The sequence below is a fragment of the Triticum aestivum genome, chromosome 6B (genome assembly GCF_018294505.1).
Source record: "Triticum aestivum cultivar Chinese Spring chromosome 6B, IWGSC CS RefSeq v2.1, whole genome shotgun sequence".
NCBI lineage: Eukaryota > Viridiplantae > Streptophyta > Magnoliopsida > Poales > Poaceae > Triticum > Triticum aestivum.
The window spans coordinates 233,617,998-233,643,803 of NC_057810.1; positions in this window are offsets into that span (position 1 = coordinate 233,617,998).

Sequence of the window (25,806 nt, forward strand, 5' to 3'; positions counted from 1 at the left end):
CCCGAATTCGGAGAGCACGGTGCCCCTAGGGGCTATATCGTAGCCCCACCTTCAAACTCCTATGGCTAAGTGAAAGTGATTAAGCATTATAGTCCGGTTGCCTAGTTTGCTACGCTACCACCTCCTTCACAGGACCAAGACGTTGGATTAAGTGTGAAAATGCGCCTTTTTGCAAACACCCCCGCACCATGTGCGTGGGGGCTGAAGCCGAAGACTGCCATCTTTCAGGTTATATACACATATATGTTAACGGCCGCACAGGAGATATTTCAATACTTGAACGCACAAGTATAAAAAGCACTTATATTATAAATATGGTTTTACAAATCATACACCTCATTTGAACATAACGTTTTTCGAGCACTGCGACTCTATTAAACGAGCGCCCTGCAGGACTTCCTCAAAATAGTGCTCGGCGGTTAATCGGCTTCTGTCCGAATCCCGGGATGCAACATCGGTGGCATCCATCTCTGCCCAGCATGTTTTGACACGGGCGAGAGCCATCCGTGCACCCTCTATGCATGCCGACCGCTTCATCGCCTTGATATGCGGCACCGCATCACGGAATTGCTGCACTAAGCCAAAATAAGTCTTCGGCTTGGGCCTTTCCGGCCACAGATGAGCCACGACATCCTTCATGGCAAGTCCAGAGAACCTATTCAGCTCAGCCCACTCAGCCAACCGATCGGTTAACGGAAGTGGACGCTCCGGACTATGGAATTGAGACCAAAAAGGCTCTTCCATTTCGTGATCCTTTTGGCTTCGGAAGTGCACGACCGCGTCCGCCGCACTCGCCGCCAAATTCAGATAAGGATCCTCCGCACCCCACAACTGGCCTAACTGAGCATACTTCTGATCCGTGAACTTCCTACGCAGCAGGAAGGGCTTTCCAGCCGCAATGTCTCCGGCCTGACGCAGCTCCTCCTTTATAGCCCTCATTGCAGAACGGGCATCCTTGGCTTCGGCGGTGGCCTTCTTCAGGTACTCTTTCCCCGCTCGGCGTTCTCTTTCAAGAACCTCATAGCGGTCGGTAGCATCCTTCAGCTTTAAGGCCATTCCGGCCATCTCCTCCCTGCTTTGGCAGTGAGCAGCCTTTTCGGCTTCTAGCTCTTCGGCCGACTTCGAGGCAGCCGCATCACTCCTTCTGGCTTGTTCCTTGGCTCGAGCAAGCTCTGCCCGAAGGCCCTCCATAGCAGTGGTGCCATCTGCATCAAGCATACATGTTGTAAGGCGTGGGCATTAGCTCCCTTACCAGGTGACTGCGGAGAAACCACCCACCTTGTGACTCGTCAAGTCGCCTATTTACCAGCGCGATGTCCGCATCCGCAACGTCCAATTGCCGCTTCAGTTCGGCAACTCTATTAGTCCGGCTGGCCACCGAACGCTCCGCTCCCTGAATAGGAACGGCGACATCTTAACACTGAGATTATGATCCTCAGCACACCGTCACTTCTGACAACGAACCGAGTCTCAGGGGCTACATCTATATAGGGTGCACTCTATGTGCAAAACTGTCAAAAGGTATGTCATTTTTACGTACCTCAAACCCCGTTAGTAAACTTTTGACGGCCTCATGCAACCCGCTCTCAGCGGATGAAATCCTCTCAATCACCATACTCATTAATGTACGGTGATCTTCTGAGATAGACGCCCTCTTGAGCAGATCCTTCAGCTCCACCGGTCGCACACCAGTTGGTGCCGCACTCTCTGGCCCCGCCGGACTCGGGGAGACCCTCCGCGACGACACGTCAGGGTCGTCCGCCCCACCTGACGGCGCGGCAGATGGAGGCGTCTCGCTCTCCATCATCTCCGTACGAAGATCCCCCGAAGATGAGCTCAGCTGAGAAGGGCTGAGACCCAAACTACAAGGTAAAAACTTCGGTTATCCTCAGAAATAAAAATAGGGATGTCCCTTATTACAAAACTCCCCTTTTTCTACTTACGGCTCGCTGGAGGGCTGATTCCTTTGGGGAGATAGTGCGGCCGGGGCTTCTCCTGGCGCAGGACCCTCCGGTGAAGATTTCTTCCCCCGCTTTGAGGCCTTAGCCTCCGGATCTTCGGAAGAGGTCCTCTTCTCCCCCTGGAAGGAGGGATTCTCGATCCCCCCTTTCTTGAAAGCCTCCTTAGTGGAGGCGGTAGTTTTTCTGTTTTCCCCTTCGCCCTCTTCTGAAGGCGCAACCTCCAACATCTTGACTAACACGGGATCCGGCGTAGTCTCTGGGAGGGGGGCCGGACACCGTATCAGTTTTGCTTGCGGTATCCACGCCTGTTCGAAGGATGGTTGGTTAAAAGGAAAATCCATGATATACAAACGAACGGTATGTCCGGACACAGGACTACTTACTTGAGTATCCGGGCGATTGCAGCTTAGGCCGGCGTCCTTGGTTAAGTCCGGACACATCTCTTGTGATTCGAAGAACAGTTTATACATCTCCACGGGTGTCGTACCCATGAAGTGTTGAAGAGCTCGAGGTCCCTCCGGATTGAATTCCCACAGACGGAGGGGGAGGCGTTTGCAGGGCAGAAGGCGCCGAATCAGCATAACCTGCGTCACTACGACCAGATTGATCTCCCTCTCTTGGAGGTCTCGAATCCAGCCCTGCAATATTGGTACGTCCTTGGACGACCCCCAGTCAAGCCCTTTATTGACCCATGACGCTAGCCGTTGTGGAGGGCCCGAGCGAAAGGCGGGTGGCGGCACCTGCCTGCTGCCCCTGGGAGCGGTGATATAGAACCACTCCTGTTGCCACAAGCCGAGCTCCTCTTGAAAAGAGCCCTCGGGCCATGGAGCATCAGCCCTCTTACTTATAACTGCCCCTCCGCACTCTGCCTGTCGCCCCTCGATCATCTTCGGCTCCACGTTGAAGGTCTTGAGCCACAAACCAAAGTGAGGGGTAGTGCGGAGGAAGGCTTCGCAGACAACAATGAACGATGAGATATGGAGGATGGACTCCGGAGCCAAGTCATGGAATTCCAGCCCATGGTAAAACATGAGCCCTCTCACAAAGGGATCCATCGGGAAGCCTAAACCCAGACGGAGGTGAGACACGAACACAACGCTCTCACCAAGCTCGGGAGTGGGAATGACTTGCCCTTGGGCGGGCAACCTATGCGAAATCTCGTAGGTTAGGTACCTAGCTTCTCTCAGCTTTAGCACGTCCCCTTCCGTGACGGAGGAGGGCATCCACCGGCCCTGAAGGCCGGAGCCGGACATTTTCGAAGGTCCGAAGCGCCCGAATATAAGGGCCTTGGGTGTTGGAACTCGGGGCGAGGGGCGGATTCGATTGAGGATCGAAGAAAAGGAACAGGCCTTGGTCTCATTATAAAGGGGTAAAATACCAAGAGCCGTCCCCATGACCGTTTGGAACTCGCCTTCGATGGAGGAGGCGTGGCAACGGGCGCGGTTGGGTTACCCACGTCTGTATTGATGAGAATCCCGGAATAAGGGGACACGATCTCTGCTTCGACAAGACGTGCCAAGGAAACCGCTGCGCTAAACGCGCTGAGGTGGTATGACAAAAACGATTCGAGTAAAGGCTTGGTCGTGGGTGACATCACGCCACGAAATACGTCAGCAGACTGAACTTGTGTAAATATTATTCTCTCTATGGTGGTATGTGGAATTTATTTTGCAGAGCCGGACACAATCCTGGTGTTCACAAATCTTCTATGAAGTTATTCGGAGGAAGAACCCGCCTTGCAATGCCGAAGACAATATGCGCGCCGGACTCATCGTCATTGAAGCCTGGTTCAGGGGCTACTGAGGGAGTCCTGGACTAGGGGGTGTCTGGATAGCCGAACTATCATCGTTGGCCAGACTCCAAGACTATGAAGATACAAGATTGAAGACTTCGTCCCGTGTCCGGATGGGACTTTCCTTGGCGTGTAAGGCAAGCTTGGCAATACGGATATGTAGATCTCCTACCATTGTAACCGACTCTGTGTAACCCTAGCCCTCTTCGGTGTCTATATAAACCGGAGGGTTTTAGTTCATAGGACGAACAACAATCATACCATAGGCTAGCTTCTAGGGTTTAGCCTCCTTGATCTCGTGGTAGATCCACTCTTGTACTACCCATATCATCAATATCAATCAAGCAGGAGTAGGGTTTTACCTCCATCGAGAGGGCCCGAACCTGGGTAAAAACATCGTGTCCCTTGTCTCCTGTTACCATCCGCCTAGACGCACAGTTCGGGACCCCCTACCCGAGATCTGCCGGTTTTGACACCGACAGTCACCCTTCAACTGCATTGCCTACTACTACTACTACTACACCAGGATGAGCACAGAATTGAGCCCGTTTGTTCGTGCCTAGTACTTGAGTTAATATATCAGGCAATGCACTGGTACGGAGGGATTATCCTTTTACTCTACATATATAACTTGTCTGTATTCTAACTAAGCAAAATGTTTGACCAAATCCTTTCTTAAGAAATACATCAGGATAGATGTACGGCTTGAAAATTTATTGCATTATGCAGGTTATGATATTGTTTCGAATCCTGGATCTTAAATTTCAGAAAATCCAAAAGTGAGCATAAATTCTTGAAACTGAGCATGGTCACGTGATATGGCACAAATATTACTTCGTAAGCTTTTTCTTCAATTTGAGACAAGCTGCTTATGACAAGTTGCAGAAATGAAGAGCCAAGGTATTTTGGAACAAAGACCTGTCACGTTAAGGCGAACGCTTTCACTATTGAAACCGTGGGCGTTTACGTGGCGCCATGAGTCCCTGCTTCTCATCGGCAGGTGCCGTCCGAGCAAGAGTGTGAGTCAATGGGAGGTGCGCGAGCAGACCGCTGCGCCGGCTGACAGGGAGGCGTGCGAGCAGACCGCTGTGCAGGCTCACCGGGAGGCGAGCCCTTTGACCAGGCTCCACCCCCACCTTTATCCCAACTGCTCCCACTTTTAATGTTGCCGGTGCCGAAGTTTAAAATCAACCCTACACTACCTGGTATCGCTACAATCTTCTCTCTTCCTCTCCAATTCTCCTATCGTCTACCTCCAACTAGCCTGACCTAAACGTACGCCATGCCGCATCATGATGGTCTGCCCTTAGTCTTCCAGTTTCCTGAGGAAGACACCCAGCCGGAGTCTCAAGAACATAAGGCGCTTTGGGACGACCTTGAACTAGCCTTGCGGGAAGACGTCTCGCCTGTCCTCGCTCCCGTTCCGGCTCCCGTCGCCCCGACAGCGCCAGCGCCCATCCCCGTGGCATTGATGTGCTGGGAGCCGCATATTGTCACCGAGCTTGATCCCACGGGGTTCCATGAGGTCCCCGCTGACTTTCACGTGCACGTGCACCTGCCAGCGCATGCGCCTGCGCGTGCACAAACGCGCACGCCCGTGCCTGTGCCTATGCACCTGCCAGCACATGCGCCTGCGCATGCACTGACGTGCGCGCCCATGCCGGTGCCCGTGCACATGAATGTCTCCGCCGTGCCGTTGACAGCGCATGTCCCCGCGTGGGTGCTTGTGCCCCCCTCAGTGCCATTGTCGGCGTTCTGGGAACGGGGGCACCTAGACTTGCCTGCCTGCAGCCTGCGGTGTGGCTCAAGGATTGGCCCAGTACGGCCCATCTTCATCAACACATGCTCAAGACCCTCGCGAGGGGCCAAGCCTCGCGGGGCGGACGACAGGAGGCTTCCTCGGGCACAACCTCGTCAGGCTAGCTCGCGAGGAGGCGGAGAGATCAAGGCGGGGTACCTCATGAGGTGCCCATGACGCAAGCCATGACGACCAAGGCCAGGCGGGCGCCGGCCTGCGCAGAGTCCTTGTTTCCTCTTTAGTGCAAAGGGGGCACGCGCAGGCAAGAGTATCAAGCAAAGGCAACCATTTCGGTGCAACAAGACCAAGACCAGTAGGACAGCAGAATGGAGGTCATCGTGGAGCCCAAGCCGGCGTCATCATCAGGGTCTTTAGCAGGCGATGACCAACTTTAGTCAGGATAAGTGTACTAGATGTTCCCCTTCAAAATGGCCAACTGTTGGCGCCCTTCCGGCTCAATATTTGGGAAGAGGCCCAGGGCCCCCGCCTCCAAATAGGACTAGCCACCCACAGGGTAGAGGCATCGAAGGAACAAGGATAGAAAGATAGATAGAGAGAGAGAAGCGACTGAACTCCCCCTAGCAGTTCATCACACCAGCCAAGAACAGACCCTCGCGAGGCTGTTCTTCCTTGTACTATTCATCATCAGCCCCAGAGGCAATCCACACACCACACACTGGAGTAGGGTGTTACACCACAATGGTGGCCCGAACCAGTATAAACCTTGTGTCCTTTGTGTTGTTCTTCGTGTAGTTTAGATCCTTGCGAGGTGACGAGACATGGGTAGGCAGTAGGTGTGATCTCCGCGCACACCCCAGAGTTTGAACCTTGAGGGTCTGCCGGAACCCTAAATCCGACATTTGGCGCACCAGGTAGGGGTGCGCCGGAATCTGCCTTCCGTCACCTCGTGTTTTCGCCGCCCGTCGCATCCATGTCAGACGCTCGTCGAGCCTGCGCCGAGCGCCGGGCCGCTCTTGCCACTCGCGTCGCCCAGACGGCCCCCGTCGGCGGGCGCACCCGCCGTTCCCTGTCGCCTGCCGTCAATGCTGCCACCGGCCCGGCGGGGAACGAGAAGCAGGCGTCGTCCCTGCACCCTTCGGTGCAGCGAGAAGGCCGCACCGCCACCCCGTCGCTGACTCCAGCCGGTTCCTCGTCCCACGCCCGTCGCGCTCCTGTGGACGCGCACGCCGCGCTGCTCCTGGCGCGGGAGCTCCTGCACTATTGTCCCGTCGACAACCTCTACGACGAGTGGCTCGCCCGCATCACCGAGCTCGTCAGCGCCGCTGGGGGCTCCCCTGCGCCATCCCTCTCACTGCACCGCGCCCCGCCCTGCGCGGGCGACGAAGTTCCGGGGGCGCCTCAGCCGCCTCCCCCTCAAGAAGGCGCCTTGGCCCCAAGGCGTGTGGCCCCTGGGCGGAACCCCCTCCATCTAGCGCCAGCACAGCAAGAGAAGAGCTGCCAAGAGATCCCTCGTCCCCAAGAAGCTGCCCGTGTGCTCCCCGCACCGGCCCGGCATGAAAGCGCTCCTGCTCCAGCGCGCCAAGACCCCGCGCTACTCCAGGCGGCAGTGCACGGAGACCCGCAAGATCAAGCTCTCTGTCACCAAAGGGCTCCCGTGGCCACTGCAGGCTGCCGCGCCTTCTCCGCCGAGCTGCGCAGCATGGCCTGGCCGGGCAAGTTCAAGCCAGATCTGCCCCCACGCTACGATGGCACGGCTGACCCTGCTGAGTTCCTCCAGCTCTACGAGCTGGGCATCGAAGCCGCCAACGGTGATGAGAAGGTCATGGCAAACTGGTTCCCCATGGCGCTCAAGGACGGCGCCCGCACCTGGCTCTTGAACCTGGCTCCTGGCACAATCTCCTCCTGGGATGAGATGCGCACCTGATTCATCGCCAACTTCCAAGGCACACGAGATCGACCCCCATCCATGAGCGACTTGTGCCGCATCAAGCAGCAGCCAGGAGAGACCTTGCAGAAGTTCATCTAGCACTTCAATAGCGCTCGCCTTAAGATCCCCAAGGTGTCTGAGGAGGCCATCATCTCAGCCTTCTCCGACGGCGTACATGACGTCAAGATGAAGGAGGAGCTTGCGATCCATGAGGACCTGTGCACTTCCCTGGAGCTGTTCAATTTGGCGACCAAGTGCGCTAGGGCTAAGGAAGAGCGCCTTTCCCTCCTCGAGCTGCCAGCTGCCGACCCAGAAGAGAAGAAGCCCAAGGCCAAGGACGTGAAGCGCAAGGGGGCTGCCGTACTTGCAGCATAACCGGACACCAAGCAAGGTAGGGATCAGCCTGAGTCATCCAAGGGCAGCCGGTATTGCGTGTACCACGACCTCCACACCCACAACACCAACGAATGCCAAGAGCTCAGGGCCGTGCGGGACGTGCGTGCCGGCCGACGCCCCGAGCGCAGCGACCGGGGCTATGGCCGAGGAGGAGGAAGAGGTGGAGGACGTTGGGAAGACCGTGGCTCTCGCCAAGGGTGGCGTGACCGACCTCGCGAGGACCGCTGGCAGGACCAGCCTCGTGAGGGAGGTTGGAGGGACCCACCTTGCGAGGGGGGTTGGAGGGATCAGCCTCGCGAGGATCGCCCACAGGGCAATGCGGGCCTCCCTCCTCTGCCACCACAGCCAAGGAGGAATGAAGACCATCATCAGGACGAGGGGGCTAGAGGCTTCCAAGAGCCGCGTGCAATCGCTTGCATCTTGGGCGGCGCTCAAGCCCCGGCATCTCAGCGCATCTTCAAGCAGTTTGCTCGCGAAGTGAATGCAGTCCTCCCCAAGCTTGAGGCCACACGCCCTCTCAGGTGGTTAGCATGCGCCATCATGTTCAGCTCAGCAGATCAGCTCAAGTGCACGGCCACAGCCGGAGTCCTCCCGATGCTTTGTTCCCCAATCATCAGCAATGTGCAAGTCACCACGACCCTCATCGATGGCGGAGCAGGGCTCAATGTCCTATCCGTCGAGACATTCAACAATCTCCAAGTGCCCTACAATCAGCTGCAACCAACCAAGCCTTTCTCAGGAGTCACTGATGGTTCCACGGTTCCGATAGGGCAGGTCCGCCTTCCTGTCACCTTCGGGGAGCACGACAACTACCGCACCGAGCTCATTGACTTCGACGTCGCTCACATTCGCCTGCCGTACAATGCCATCCTCGGGTACCCAGCCCTGGCCAAGTTCATGGCCGTGACTCATCACGGCTACAATGTCCTCAAGATGCCAGCATGTGGTGGAGTCATCACGGTGCCTTGTGAAGAGAGGGACATTGTGTGTTCTCTGGAACGTGCCTTCCAAGCCGCATCAATTGAAGACCCAGATCACAGGAGCGGGAGGCTTCCCGAGGCTGCTCCTAAGAAGAAGAAGACATCGCCTGTTCCGACCACTCGGGAGGCAGGCCCCTTAGGGTCCGCGCCTGTTCAAGGGGCGCCTCCTTCTGTCGCATAGGAAGGCGCGCCCGGCGCCCTCTTCGAGCAAGGCTCGGGGGCTCTCTCCTGGAGGGCCATCGACTTTGCTAAGATCACGAGGGAGGCGCTCGGGCACCACTTGGAGGCGTGCTTCAACGCACGTTTCCCTCGGGAAGGAGCAAGTCGAGGAAGGCCAAACCCTCGGGAGTTCGTCAGCGAGATCATTCAGGAGCTGCAGGAGTCAAGAGTCATGAGTGGCAGCCGCCGCTTACCTGTCGTAGCTCCCCATCCAGGCGAGAATGGTGGGATGCGCATCTGCATCGACATACCAGGACTCAACCGAGCCGCCTCTCAGGAGCGCCTCTGGCCCTCACGCGTGGGACGCTGCGAAGGTCCACCCCATAGCTATGTTCGCATGCCTTACGGCCTGCCGAACGCGGCTGCTGTGCGTCAGCGCCTCGTGAGGAGCATCCTGGAGGCTCAAGCGGTCAGGCACTCCACAGTCCTGGCGGAGATGGAGATGGTCCGCGAGGAGCCGACAGCGCCCCTGGAGCCTCCCAAGGCTCCTGGGCCTAGGGGCTCGTGAAGATCGACTTCCGCAGCGCACGCCGGCTGCTACTTCAGCATCCCTTCGTCTTCAGCGTCATCAGGTGACATCCTTCGAGTTTTGTTTTCAGCTGGGAGCACCCCCCTAGGGCTGCATCATTCCCAGGCCGCGTGGGTCCATCCTTGCAGCATGTATCCCTTCAGTTCATGTTTCTAGTTTACTTTATTGGGGGTGCCCCTCGGGCTGCATCATCCCCAAGTCGCTCGGGTCCAACCCAGCGGTGTTCGCCTCTTTCTACGCCCATCTAATGGGATCTGCTCCTTCATGATTAACGTTCTTGACTAAATCGCCCGCTCGATTGACACCAACTGATAGAGCTGCTCCCTCACGGCACGATGCTTGCGCATGAGTCCATCCCTGTAACATCGACAAACCTGGACGGCTGAGCTCTGGCCGCGGCAACCCCACAGGGCGCCACCTCACCAAGCCTTCAGTGCCTCATCACCTTCCTAGAGCAACCAGCAGCTGGCCGGCAATTGTAACGGCAAACCCTCGCTTTTCTCATGATGAACTCACAGGATTGCTTTAAGGAGCAGCGTCGGGCGAGGCCTCTGCAGCGTCTCCATCGCTCTCGTCCGCGCGAACCGCTTGCAGGTTAAAGGGGGGTACCTGAGCATCACGACTCGTGGGCTCTTACTGGCTCTCTAGCCCTCACCCTCTGGCCTTGTCCACGGCATCGTGACCTGGCATACCAGCGACGGCTGAGCTCGCTCGAGGGCCGGGACCTGAGGACGTAGATCACGAAGGGGAGCAGAGGCGAGAGGGAAAAAGAGCGTGGGGACCTCACCAGGCAACTCCTCGGATGTCGATGCGCGGGCCTGGCGCCGCGCCAAGGGGTGGCTTCTAAACCTCGAGATAAGTCATCCTCCAGAGACACTAGCTATTGCAACACCAACCTCGCACCTAGTGCGGTTCCGTCTTGGCAATGTCGCGCTCCTTTCTCACCGAACGATGACTGCTTGAGCGCTAAAGGGGACCTCCTGAGCATCGCGACTCAGGGGCTCTTACTGGACCCCGGGCCACTCACCTCCTGGCCTTGACCACGGCATCGCGACCTGGCATAGCAGCGACGGCTGAAGCCTGCCTTGGGACTGGGACCTGTTAGCGCAGAGCATCCAGTCCTCGCGAGGTTCGAAAGGAGGAACTAAGCTAAGACGGGACGAGCATCTCTTACCGCTTCATGATAAGGATCATATTAACAAATGGAACTACAAGCACATTACAAACCCCCACAGGGTGTGTTCTTTGATTCCTCGCAGGGAACAAAAGGAGCGAATCCTAAAGAGCGCTAACTACACGCACTTCTGCAAAAGACGCCATCACCAACAGTGGGCTGTCAGGCACCGGCGCCAACCCCATACAGATCAGTGGCGACGGCGGCCTGACGAGCCCGCCCCACTTCGAGAGCGACGCGAGCTCGGGGGCTCATAGCAGTCGTCGCTCGTCTCTGGAGTCGCGAAGAGCTCGGCGGAGTCGCTAGATCCTCCGACACCTCCGCTGCCTGAGGAGCTGCTGGGGAAGCAGTTGGCGAGCCTAGTCCTCGCCGCGGCAGGGTCCCAGTCGCCCTCCTCAGGGCAGCACTCCAGCCGGCGTCCCTCTGTGTCGAAGACCTTGAAGAACACCAGGGAGGCACCATCGTACTCGAGGTGGATTACGAGGGCGCCACCCGTCCTGCAGACCCAGGTGATCTCGCCCCAGCCACAGGTCAGGTAGACCCTGCCCGGAGCGACGACCTCGACCTCCGCTACGGTCGCAGGGGCACTGTAGCCAGCATGCTGCAGCCAAAGGTCGATAGCCCCCCTCGGCGGGATCTCGAAGGCGAAGGAAGGAGGGAATCGAATCCAAGACCGAGGAGGCATGGCAGCGTGAAGCACGAGCTCACGAGAGGAGCCCCCAGCATGAACTCCAGGAGGAACGACGCGCACCCCCGTGATCCACCGGTGGCGATGGTGCCTCTGGCGGTGTTGCTTGGCGCCAGCGCCTTCAGGACCCTCAATCCGGGTATACAAGGGCAATGGGAACCTAGGCAGCGGCTGCTCGAACCATGGCCTCGACGCCTCCTGCCAAGCACCACCTCCTTCGCGGCAAGAGGTGAGCCGTTTCTTCGGAGGAAGTGAGACAGGATCCTCTTGGGGGCCTTCCCCTTCTCTTCGGCAGAAAACCGACGGATCGGCGCCATTGGCGTAGGGAGGAGCGAGGACGAAGAGGAAGACGGAGAGTAGCAAGGAGGGATGAACTGGAAGGGCTCGCATCATTCTGAACATATAGCCGAGGGAGGCCAACCATCGGCCTCCACGATCACATGTAATCATGACCCGTTTTGCATGTAGGGACTTGTCAATTCGTGCAGTTGCCGAGGCGCCATGGGGGAGCCAAGACACCCACGTCCAATCAACCGCCACGCGGAGCCCAAGGCTGCAGGCTGATGGGACCCGCGGTGCTTCGTACTTGCCCCTTCGCTTCCCTGCTAAGCCAAGTCCGGGCGCGCCTTGGGCCCGGGGGCTACTGTCGGCGTTTTGGGAATGGGGGTACCTAGACTTGCTTGCCTGCGGCCTGCGGCGTGGCTCAAGGAGTGGCCCAGTACGGCCCATCTTCATCAACACATGCTCAAGACCCTCGCGAGGGGCCAAGCCTCGCGGGGTGGACGACAGGAGGCTTCCTCGGGCACAGCCTCGTCAGGCTGGCTCGCGAGGAGGCGGAGAGATCAAGGCGGGGTACCTCATGAGGTGCCCATGACGCAAGCCATGACAACCAAGGACAGGCGGGCGCCGGCCTGCGCAGAGTCCTTGTTTCCTCTCTGGTGCAAAGGGGGCAAGCGCAGGCAAGAGTATCAGGCAAAGGCAACCATTTCGGTGCAACAAGACCAAGACCAGCAGGACGGTAGAATGGAGGTCATCGTGGAGCCCAAGCTGGCGTCATCGTCAGGGTCTTTGGCAGGCGATGACCAACTTTAGTCAGGATAAGTGTACTAGATGTTCCCCTTCAAAATGGCCAACTGTTGGTGCCCTTCCCGCTCAATATTTGGGAAGAGGCCCAGGGCCCCCGCCTATAAATAGGACTAGCCACCCATAGGGTAGAGGCATCGAAGGAACGAGGATAGAAAGATAGAGAGAGAGAGAGAGAGAGAAGCGACTGAACTCCCCCTAGCAGTTCATCGCACCAGCCAAGAACAGACCCTCGCGAGGCTGTTCTTCCTTGTACTATTCATCATCAGCCCCAGAGGCAATCCACACACCACACACTGGAGTAGGGTGTTACACCACAATGGTGGCCCGAACCAGTATCAACCTTGTGTCCTTTGTGTTGTTCTTCGTATAGTTTAGATCCTTGCGAGGTGACGAGACACGGGTAGGCAGTAGGTGTGATCTCCGCGCGCACCCCAGAGTTCGAATCTTGAGGGTCTGCCGGAACCCTAAATCCAACAGGCATGGATGGCCGCCGTCGACCGCTTCCTTGCACGAACACCAGTCGCCTCCTTCCGCCAGTTGACTCGCTCCGGAGTCCAGAACATTTTGGCCTTCCTTGAAGCTAGGCCAACGTCCAGGAGTACGAAAACAACAGCACAAGACGCCGCCGTCGCCATCGGTCAGTGGCCCGACGACATACAGAGCACGCCAGAGGAGCCGCTTCCCACCGCAAGACGCCGCCGCCGCCGCCGTGTAATCTTAATTTGCCATGAAAAACGTTCAGATTGCCATGCTTAAAATCCGAACATTTATCACTTCCGTTTATTTTATATCGATCATCGTATAATTTAAAGTCAGAGTCAGACTGAACGAAGTCTATGGTTTGATTGATTGAATGATCTGCTAGAGCCGTATCAAATTAAATATAAAATGTCATCAAGCCACATGTATTCCTTGTCATCCAACGACCTAGACTGCTTCAATGTCGAGCGATCAACACGTTTAGCGGGTAGTTAATTTCATGCCAAAAATAGTGCTAATCACATAATAACACACAAATAATATCCTACTTAATATCCGCATGCACTTAATATATTTCCAAATTAACATGCATTGCACGTACACACTGACTAGTGCTGCTAGTACATGAAACTGGTGCCGTAACTTGTGAACGCATCCAGATATGGTCAACAGTAACATCGTCCACGAGTTCTTCGTGTTTGCCCGTGCGTCTAAAGGCAGAAGGGGAGGAGAGAGAGAGAGAGCACACATGGAACCCACTAGTAAGTGAAGACGAATAGTACTAAAAATAATATTACATGTTATCCATTAAATAGGCTGTGGTAATATAAAAACATTATGTGAACAAAGGGGGGTACAACAAACATTGTTGTTCTACGCATGTTGCCTATTGACGTGCGGCTTGAAGGCCCTGGTCGCATGTTCGATCCTCGTCCTTTATTTTTTAATTGTATATGGATCCAAATTTGTTTCATGACATGTGGGCCCCTCGGTGTGTAGTTTGTAGCACTTTAATTTATGGGTCGAAATTTGTTCCATTCCAAGTGGACTATCGGTGTGTAGTTTTGTAGCTTATTTATAATAATTAAAGAGAACAACATAGTTTTTTGCAATAATACCATGGTGCAACGTTGAAGGCGAGAAAGGACGTGCGAGAGAGCGATGACCGAGCCAGAGGGAAATCAACTAGGGGAGTTGCGGGGGTTGCAATGGTGTTTGGAGTAGTTGTGGGCCAAATGCTACAAAAATATATTCTAAACCGACCAGAATAAATGCCTACACAAATTAATCCAAGGTTGGAGTGCCCCTCGCAATGTAAAAAGCCGCTGCTTTGCGAGGGATGGAGAGGTAGCTTCAATGCGTGGAAGATACGCTGTGAGAAAGCGAGGTCAATCGAGAGACATATAGATAGAGAGACAAAGTGAGTGTGGTCCGACATTCATTGAACAGATATATATGCTCTGGAGAGATATTGTCCGATTGAGCTTTTGGCAAGGGTGAGGGCTGTAAGATAGAGCTTGAGAGATGATCCAGTTACAGACATGTAGATATATTTTGTGCGTGGGAGGAAGCAAGGTCAATCGATCACATAGGGTCGCCGTGCGATTGAAAGACTGAGACGGGTTGGAGAGAGTGACCTAGATAGACAATGTGCGTGAGAGAGTATACAATGTGAGTAGGTCGAATTGGGCTCAAACATGGTGATATATCATTTTTGTCCGAGAAAGAGTGAGGTCAATCGAGACATACACACACACACACACACACACACACACAGAGAGAGAGAGAGAGAGAGATTGAGTGAGCGTGGCCCGCCATGAGGTCGAAAGAGTGGGGGCGGCTTGGATGGACTGACCTAGATAGACAATTTGCATGAGAGAGTATAGGGTGTGTCGATCAAGGCCCGAACAGGGAGATATATCATTTGTGTGTGAAAGAAAACGAGGTTAAACGAGACTGAGATAAAGAGAGCGAGATTGAGCGAGTGTGGCCCGTCGTGCGAAAGAAAGAGTGAGACAGTCTCGAGGGAGTGACCTAGATAGACAACGTGCGTGCGTGCGCACGAGAGGTTGGGGGCTAGATAGGCAATGCATGTATTTAGCGCGAGAGGGTGAGAGGGAGAGGGAGAGAGAGAGAGAGAGCTCGACATGGGGTGCAATGGCAGGTGTGTGAGGTAAATACATTTGGTAACAAAGTGGAAAAGGGGGTTGTGTAGTTGAGAGACTTAGAGATCGAAACATGGAGAGAAAGAATGAACGTGTGTTGGAAACCGATAGCTTCCTAAGGTGGTTAGGAGAGGAAGATTGACCGATACAGGAAGTATGTAGCGTGTGTGTGGGGGGGGCTAAAAATAACATTTGAATGTGCATAGTACGAGACTTAATATCGACGTTTCAATTTGGTGTACATTGTAAGATTTGAACTGAGAACCATGCATATGGTGCCATACTAAGTTTCGAAAAGTTGACATTATGTTTGAATCCATCAAAAAGTTTTCTCACTACCATGGTGTTCATCATATACATATGAATTTGTATTAAAAAAGTAGCATGGATACAGTGAAATGTGAAATCCACGTTAGAATTGGAGATCGCTACGTGACACACACTCTAATTCAAATAACTAATTATGTGACACACACTCTAATCCACGTTAGCGTGGATACCGTGGATACCGTTTCGATTTTTTTTCAAATAACTCTTCATTAATTAATTTATAGTACTCCCTCTGTTCACTTTTATAAGACCTTGAAGACATTTCAGACAATGTGTAAAACAGTTCATTTTAAGTTGTCTGAAACGACTTATAAAAGTGAACGGAGGTAGTATCTCATTTTGAATGACTAATTATTGCAAGGAAAACATGGTCATGGTAATACATACAGATTCGTTTGCAAATGAAAGAAGATTCGTTTGCATTCTCAAATGTAGGCGCACCAGGCAGACCAGGGTCGTGTCGGGGTGGACGCTGCTTCGGTGCCTTAATGGCATCTGCCTTTGGGTCACTAACATGTGGGCCAGCCACCTGTTGGGCCCACATGTCATAGACACAAAGGCAGGTGCCTTAAGGCACCAAGCATAGTCCTGTCGGGGTGGGCGCGTGTGTCGGACGGCCGCGTAGCACCCAGCCACCCACCCCCCTCCCTCCCTCCCCCACTCCCCCTAAAAAAAGGACGACGACAAAATAAGTTCGCGCTTCCATGTTTCGGATTGAAATATATGGCGGCCCCAATTCCAGCCCTACAAAATCTCTCCTCTCCACCGTCCCCTTCCGCGCCCAGATTGTTCAAATCCCTAATTCGTCGCCAACCCAAGCAAAGTTCGAATCGCCCCTCGTCTCGTCTCTTTCCCCACCTTTGTGCCGGACGACAACGATGAAGACGACGGTCGCGCTTCACCACCGCACCGGAGCTACCTCATCTACGCCCTCGTCCACCGCACCGGGGGTCCAGCGACAACGCCGACCGCCGCAACCGACGTGCCTCACAGACACCGACTTCGACCGCATCAGGTACGCTTCACCGACGTCGTCTCCCAGCTCACTGGGGCTACCTCACTGAGCACATCGTCGCACCTCCGCCCCCCCCCCCCCCCCCCCCCGTGGTCGTTGGGGCTTCACCAACGGTCTCGTCCACCGCATCATAGTGCTCCGCTGCCACTCAAGATCTGCATCCATGCGCGGCCAGCCAATGCCAGCACATCACCCTCAACGGCTCTGAAGTGACCCGCACTCTAGCTAGGCAAGCATGCCCAAACGCCGGCCCAAACTAGGTATCCACACATCACTCCCTTTTGCACTGTTCCGATGATGTTTGGATATCCTTTCACTGCTCTCTTAGCTTACACGCCTATGAAACTCTGACTTTAACTCTTATTTCTTCTGGAGATATCATCTGAAACAAGCAAATCCATTTTTTAGCGAAGCATGACGGTGCTACAGGGTCTGGTACACATCCTGCACACCCGTATAACCTTGTAAGTATCTGTACTCCGGTACAACATCAAGGTCAATTCCTCTTATTTGATCAACCATTCACCGTGTCAAAAATGCAGAGGGGGATGCAAGGAGCACAAGGCCTGCACATCCAAGAAAGTGGTAACATCGACTTGTACATGGAACATCCCAAGCACAAGCAGAGCTGCAATGAGCCTGTACAACGAGCTAGCGTAAGTCCCTGCATTTCATTTAATTCGTACTGGCATTCGTGTATGATTTGTGTGCAGTGGCAGATCCACGAATTCAAGTTACCAGGGGCGAACATTTAACTTTAATAATACGAAGGCACTTGCACTCCGGAAATCAACATAACTTGAGAAATGTGAAGCTACATGCACTTTGAAAACCAGCTAATGATCCAAAGTAGTTCAGATTATAAACACTAAATGATGCAAGCACCAAAAAACACAAAATGCAACATGGTGTACAAGGACTACAAACATGTTCTCTGGCTGAAAATATTGAAGTGTAATTGCACCTATAACCAGTGCGCAAACTGCATATCAATATATCTATCCTGCACAAGTATGACAATAGTTTCAAACAACAGATTAGAAAAGTATTTATGCTATGTTGTCATGATACGGGGACTTTCTGGTAGATGGCCTCGGTGTTTCCTCAAGCTATGAAAATGCACTATAATTTGCTTGTCATCAATGCCTGCAAATCTGTGTCTCTCTCAACATAGCAGATCATCATTAGACACTAAATCCTTCAATGAGCTTGCAAAATGCTTGTATTAGATCTCATTAGACACTATATGTTCATCACCAGGAGCATGTAAAATGTTTGCATCAAATCCTTCATTAGCAGTCTGTTCATTAGACACTTCAGGCTCAAGAACAACATGAGCTTGTATGTTTGCACCGGAAACTTGATTAGATACATCAGATTCAGTCAGTTCAGTATTGATTGGGGGAGTTATAAAATAAGTAGAAATTGGTTTCATTTTCTCATAGATTCCCTACATACAAGTAGTTTTACAACACCGTCAGGTTTAACTATTGGCCAGAAATTGAAGAGGTGAATTAGATATAATCAGGGATGTGATGTACCTGCTCGTTGTGCATGCTACTCTTGCAAGATGCGACTGCCCGTTTGCGCAAGCTCAATGCCATGCCCGTGCTGCCGCCGCTGCCTCCCACGCAGGCTACACCCAGGGTTGGATCTTCATCTTCTTGTCCTTCCATTTGCTTGAAGTCCGGCGACCGCCCTCCAACGAGGGCGTGAGGAAGTGTTGTGTCGGTCTGTGTAGCGGCGGCTAGGTTAGGAGTGAACCAGACTGGAGGCTGGAGCGAATGAATTGGGATTTTTCCTGCCATCGATCAATATGGGAGGCACTCATTTGGGCCGCGAGCCTGCTATAGGGCATGCCTTGCACTTATGTTATTGGCCCATCCAAATTGAAACATTTTTCTTCATTTTTTACATTGCCTGCTCGTGTGTTGGGACGAATAAAACTAGCCTGGGCCAACCTGGATGACTCAAACTAGGTGCACACTTTCCAACCACCTGAGGCGGCCGCCCATACCAGCCCCTATGGTGGCGTCGCCCCTTTTGCGTGTATGATTGGGTAGTGAAAAATATTCCAGTGGCGCTTTTGATTTACTCACAGAATGGTTGAATTGCTTGTTTCTATGAACTGAGTTCGCCAATAATGTGAAGGATGCCAGTCTTTTCATCCTATTGTAGATTGCTTAGATCTCGATATGCCAAAAGTAATCGCATGAAGTATACAGTAAAAGCCAGTGTGATGTGTGTGGCTACAACTAGTCTGACTACATGTCCTCATATAACATATCAAGGATGCACCATCTTACCAGATTAACTATTCGACTTACCAATGCAGTGTGGGAAGAAAGAAGTATAAGGACTGCATATCCAAGCAATTGATGCCATGGACTCCTTCGTACAACCTTGTAAGCAAACAAGAAGTTGCAGTGTGCCTGTACAAAGAACTAGCGTAAGTTTAGATACCTGCTTCTCGGAATTTAGTTAGCCACTTATTGCAAAATTGTTCAATTACGTTGCTTGGCTTAATTTAGTTTGCTACTGATTACATAATGCCACAGCCTGTTAATCCTATTGTAGACTGCGCCTATCTATGTGTTTGATACTTACTGTTAAGAATTACCTGTTTGCCTTAACTTAAATAGCTACTTGTTTGTTTAACTGCTTTGCTGCTGCAACAGCGGGTTACAATGATGTTAATAACTACTTTTCAGCATCCAATTGAAACTCTTTAATTCCTTGTTTGTTTAACTGGTTTGTTGTTATAACTCCCAGTTGAGATGTTTTGCTAACTTCAACTTTTCTGAATCCAATCGGAACTTTAATGGCAAAATAGGTTAGCCCAAGATCAAAGAGCAAGGTCCCCATGGATGTTGCATCATCCCACAGCAGTGGCACCGGCCCAATCGTGCATTATGAATTGCCAACTGCTGATGCTCTAGAGGCTAAACTAGTGGTAGAAATAGATTCTGCTTCTGCATTTAGAGATGAAGTTGACATGTTGAGGAAGCCAACAGCACAATCACAAGCAGTACTCAAGACAACCATTAAATATTTGGTGGATTCCAAAAAGAAGCAAGCTGAGACTGACCACATTATTAAGGTCCTGAAGGAAAAAAGGAAATTAAATTCCCACTTGGTAAATCATAGGTGAAATGTTCTTTCCATCGTTGAATAACCTTTGTGTTGTTTGTTCATGTAATCAATCAAACCATTTGTTTTATAGATCATGTAATAATTGTTTTTTGTTTTTTGGTTTGTAATTTTATTTGAGCACAAGTCTGTATTAATTGATAAGACTCGGAGACATTTCATTTGGATTGTTGTGCCAGACCTACAAATATGCCAATCAGCCTGAATGTGCATTCAGCAATAATAGTAGTATAGATGGACCATAAGTGGCACGCATCGGAAAGGGCCAAGATGCTGGCTAAAAAAAGGATGCTGTTGTACCAAAAAAAGTACAGTGGCCTGGCTTATGTATGTTAGTCGATATTATTGATCCATATACTCTATAAGTGTTTATATGTCTGTTAGTTCTGTACATTCTTGGTTGATTGACACGGTATTTGAATCTTGATACATTGCTTGTGTACATATCTAAATGGGAGTACACATTATGTTGCGAGTGACATTTGAGTTGGACATGAAGTGTTCCAAATATTCGAATTCACCTTAAACTGGATTCTAGCTTATGAATTTGAGTATCGGCATTTGTAAACCATATTCATATATGACAGTGGAATACATCTTTGTCGTCATTTTGAAGATATAATAAAAACACATAGAATGATTTATAAAGATTCATATAGGAATACAAAATGGATTCGAATTTAGCTGCCAGGGTAAACGTGGATGCTTATTGTCCCAAAATTTGAAAGAAGCGGCAAAATGTCCACTCCCACGTCGGCTGCCCGAAGCCAAGTGTTTGGGAGATGGAAATTACTGTCTACCCATTACACGGACAATCCATCGGCTCGATTTCCACTGCTCTAAATAGGGGTAGGTTAGTAACTTCAATTAGACGTGACATGACCACCTCTGAGCCCATTCTGACACGGTGGGCGTCAAACATGGGCGACAAAACACATTTGATTCAAGCTCGTCCGAAAGACCTCTATTTCTCCCTCCATTCCCCATTCATACACGGTGGGCGGCAAAACAAACTCGAATCGGCCGAAATCGATGTAGGCAAATATTTTCAATAGGGGCAGGTTTGTAACTTCACACAGACGTGACACGACCGCCCTACCTGTCAGCCCCGTTCATACACCATGGGCGCCAACCATGGGCGCCAACCACCCTCTCCTCGCCCGAAATCGCTCTAGGCAAATATTGGCGAGATGCGAGATTACCGTCCTATCCCCAACTGCCGAGACGTCCAAATTTTTAACGGGGGCTAAGTTCATAAGTTTCCCATATTTCAGACAGGCGCGTCCCAAAAACATGGTTCCCCGTACCTCTCCCTCCCGTTTCCCATTCATACACCGTCCACGCTAGAACACCATCCCCACACCAGCCTCCGTCTGCCACCCCATCCATCGCCGCCGTCCTCCACCACATCCATTACCATCATCCTCCACCATGCCGGAGCGCCTACCAAGACCGTGTCGTCCACTGCTAGAGACGGATGTTTCTCATCCATGGCGACGGACCAATAGCCTTGCATCGCGTCCTCTCGCTTCATCGGCGTCATCGTCCTCTTTGCCGGGGCCGCTCACACGACCTTCTCTTCCACCGCAATGGGACTTATCCCCCTATGCACCCATCTACCGTCACAGATCTGCTTCAACGCCACCGACAGCCATCACACCCCCGATGCATACACGGCGCCGCAAGAGAGGTGGTACTTCATATCACCTCATCTTTTTGATCTCAACTAGAAAATAGATCTTAACTTGGTTACACTACTTTCTTTTCAGCTCTTAGAATTTAGCTCTTGTTCAAAGCAAACAATGGATGCTAAATATCATTTCTCCAGTTTGCAGCTTCAAATCTGCCATGGCACAGTCATAATACGGTTTAATTGTTCATGCTTAGGGTTTAATTGATCATGTTGGTTCCGTGGTGGTTTCTTTAATAGAAATTGGAGGGGAAACCCTCTTTTGCAAAAAAAATGCTTAGAGTTTCCCCCTTTTATGATCACTATACGATCAGAATACGTGCTTTATGTCATAATAACACTGCTCCACCCATCAAGCTAAACAAGCTTAGTTGTTCAAATACGAATCTGATATTATTAAAACAGAGTAGTTTAATTGGTTAGCTAAATGTTCCTAAATTAGTTTCGAAAATGCATGTTCAGCGCTCGGGTGTGTATCTCTACAGGGTGCCCACGGTGGGCCAGCCCACCCTGGGATTTTGGGTCGTCCCAGGTCCCGATTCCCCTCTGTTCTGCTGTGCGCTTCCGATCTCTACTCACCCCCAGCCGCCTGCCTCACCGGCGACTTGCTGTCCTCGAACGGCATGACTCTAGGAGGAGACGTCGGACTAGCAGGAGGTCAGGAGCCGCTCGCCCAACAGCGTCACCACTGCCCGGGCGCGCTGCCGTACCTACCTTCCCAGTCCGTTCAGGGCTCAGGCGTGCAGCACCCACCAAGCCAACCCAATTTATCTTGAGATACGTCCTCAACACTCAGCAACCACTCCTCATCACCCATTTTCTAATTGATTCATTACTCATTAGGCAGGACTATCATTAGGGTTTGTTGTGTGCTCAGTGCTACCTACACTTAATGATTCAGATGTATTTCGGTAATCTTTAGTACCTCTAAAGTTCACAGGGTTTTCAAAATTCCGGCCCTCGGAACAGACACTAGTCATTTTGAATTGTTGGTCGTAGTGACATTGACCCAGATTACTACTGAAAGCCAGGTTTGTTGACAATTTTACTTGTCTTTCTTACTCATTCGATATAATATCCAATTATTCACGTCGATTAGTTGCAAACAATAAGTGCTAGACAAACTTCTTCATTCAGATTTTGGACGGTCTCTTACTGCAGTTACAATTCTGCATACTTGTCCTAGTAAGCTCACAAGTAAATGATTGATTCACTACATCTATGCTTGCCTTGTCATATTTGTTGTCAATATTCTTTTAGGGTGGACCACCCTATTTCTAAATACTGGAACCGTAGACATGAGTGAATAGTATTTCTCTATGTGATCTCATCCATCATGTGTGGGCAACGAGCACTGCATTGTATAGAAAGAAAGTGTCATTTCCAGCTTTTACATAGGTTTCGATCTTTTACATGGAATACAATCTGCCTACTTGCTTTGTGTCGCACTACCAACACTCCACCCTTGAAGCTAAACATTATGCCACTCATAATTCCTTAGTTTATTTGTTCAAATACGAATTTCATGTGATTCTAATGTTCCTACTTCAGTTTTGAAATGTGTGTCTGCCTGTTATAGAGACATAAGGGGTTTGTATTTTTGTGTGTGGTCTAGTCAGCACAGTTGGGGGGTGAACTCTGCATATGCATGGGTTTATTGGGAGACACTCTTCGAGTTGAATCCGCAATGAATTCCATAGATAATCTGACTACTTTTTATGTTTTCATGAATCTCAGATTCTGAATAGCATTGCACGCATGAAAAGAATAAAGCGGAACAATGCCATGGCTGTCAAACTTGGCATTAAGGGACTGAAATCAAGTCTGGATGAAATGCAATGCAAATTCTCTCCACCTACAGATTCATGCTCAGAATATGATCCTAACAGTGATTCTGAGCTAGAGGGAGACCTAAGTCAATGTAGCTCCCTAGTGGAGGAGTCAGAGGAAGATGCCCTATCCTATTCACCCATCAAGGTGCTTGCTCTAACTTTATCTTGCAACTGATGCTTTGCATTGCTTCTACTTTGTTGAACTGCCATTAGCTTAGTTTACACATCGTGTATGTGAATACGCCCTGCCTATCCATTTTCAGTACATATTCCATCTGTCATCATACCATATTTATCCATTCAAATGTTGTTCTTGTGTATCAGACGTTCAAAAGGAAGAGGGCGATTGCTGATCGTGGAGGAGCACAAGCAAAGTATTTCGAAAAGGTAGTGGCACCTGATAAATCAAATAGCCCATTAGGTGTAGTTGCAATATCACCTGACCCACAAAACACCCCAACTCTAGCAGACTCTAGCCCTACTACACTGGTCATTTCTGATGCCCCAACTCAGCAGACCCCAACTGCAGCAAACAATATGATTATGCTAGTTGACATAGCACCAGCTCTACGACGCAAAACCCCATTCCAGCAAATAGTACACCAAATCCAGTTGCGAAATCCCTTTTCGAACCAGAGAGAGCCCCAATTGCAGCAAATAGGACCCCTGTTCCATTTCTTCCCAGTTTAGAAGACGAAGCTTATGTTGTTATCAGGAACTTTGTGCGCATCTTTCCTTCACGGAAAGATTATACCGCAGACATAGAACAATTTCTAGTCTTCCTTGGCAACTTACGCGTAAGTAATGTACTAATGTTATTCATGGACATTACTGCATATGTTTTTGCTGACAGAAGACACAAGATTTCATTCTTTTAAATAGGCGAGGAGCAAGCTGGTTTGTGAAGACGAGCAAGGGTTGGTTGCACTTTTCAAGCACTCGTTGATGAAGTATCATTCCTACCTGTGAGGCAAGTGCACTTTGATGGCAAGCCTCTGAACGAAATATCTGTAAAGTCTCCGGTGCTACATTTATCGGACGGTGACTGGAATAATCTTGTTACACATTGGCCTCGGCTGCAGCGTAAGGTACTATCTATGATATCACATCACAATTTGAACTACATTTGTGCATTTGCCTTAATGTCTCACTTGTACAAAAACTGTTAGCAGAAGAACATTCGTTCTCAAGGGGCCACAGAATCTCGCAACTATACTGCACACTGCATTGCTCTTGTGAGTACCTCTTGCCCTGTATGACCATACTTACTTTCATAGCTGTTTGATTATGTAGCATCACTGCACATGTTAGCCTCGTAATCGTCCATTTGGTGGACATTATAAGATCCGTATGGACTCTTACATAAATTTAGAATCAACCCAATGCTTTTGAAGAGGTTTAGCTCTGTAGTCCTCTTGTAAGGACTGAACGTGGTCTATCACTGTACTTACATTAATAGCTACTCCCTCCGTCCCATAATATAAGAACGTTTTGTACAGTACACTAGTGTTCAAAACACTCTTGCATTATGGGAAGAGGGATTGGTTCATTGTGTAGCATTCTGCATCTTATCTCCCTCGCCCACCATTTACTAAAAAAGATCAGATCTATATTTAACCTTACCAACAAGTAGAATACACAGACAATGCCAGTGCAGAAGTGTAGCCCATTGCTCTTGTCAGTACATTTTGTCCTGTAATGCTTGTACTTCCAGGGATTGCTAGTTGATTATGTAGCATCAATCTACATCTTATCTTCATTATCCTCTATCCCTTCCAGTATTATCATATCTATAATTACTCTTTACAAAATGTAGAGTACATGCAATGCTTATGAAGAAGATTATGTGCTGAAATTCTTGAGTTATCCTTCCCTTGACATAGAGAAGGGCATTATAAAGCCGGTGTTAACTGTTAATATAAGTCAGTCCTTCTAAAGCCTTTATCCTCAACTACTATTTAATTTGCTCATACTCCCTATCGTTTACTGCTGTTTAGTTTGCTATTTCTACCAAAATGCATGTTCGCAAGAACTGTAAGTTCTAAGTTTTACTTGTAAAACCAAATTCCTTATTCATACCATGCACATTACTTAATACTCCCTATATGTATGCTTGTTTTTCTGGATCTATAATCTAGTGTGGTGAAGCAGCCCACGTTTGCACCTTGTCATCTCCTGTTTTATCTTACTGATGTGGCTAATGATATGAACAACATGCCATGCACATTAACCAAAATAGATACAATGATTTTCTTTTCCCTTCATCTATGCTTGTTATGTTGACATGGTAATCCAGTAGTGTGGTGAAGCTCCCCGCATTATGAACAATGCCAAATTATGCTATTGATATTTTGAACTTAATCTTTATTTTCTAATTTGAAATTGGATGGAATTGATAGCACAGTTATCATCTTTGTTTATACACGTGCAAAACCTGTCATATCTCTGCATTGTTTCAGGGTGATATGCCTGATGGCATGCACAAGTCTGCTGAAGGCCGTGAGACAAACCCAACATATGTTGCAGCAAAGAAGGCAAAACATCTTGAAGATAGCGAGACAACCCCAAAGTCTTGTCTTGATGCAGTGTTCAAGTTACTTGAGACTAGCAGTCAGACAAGCTCACAGAATTCG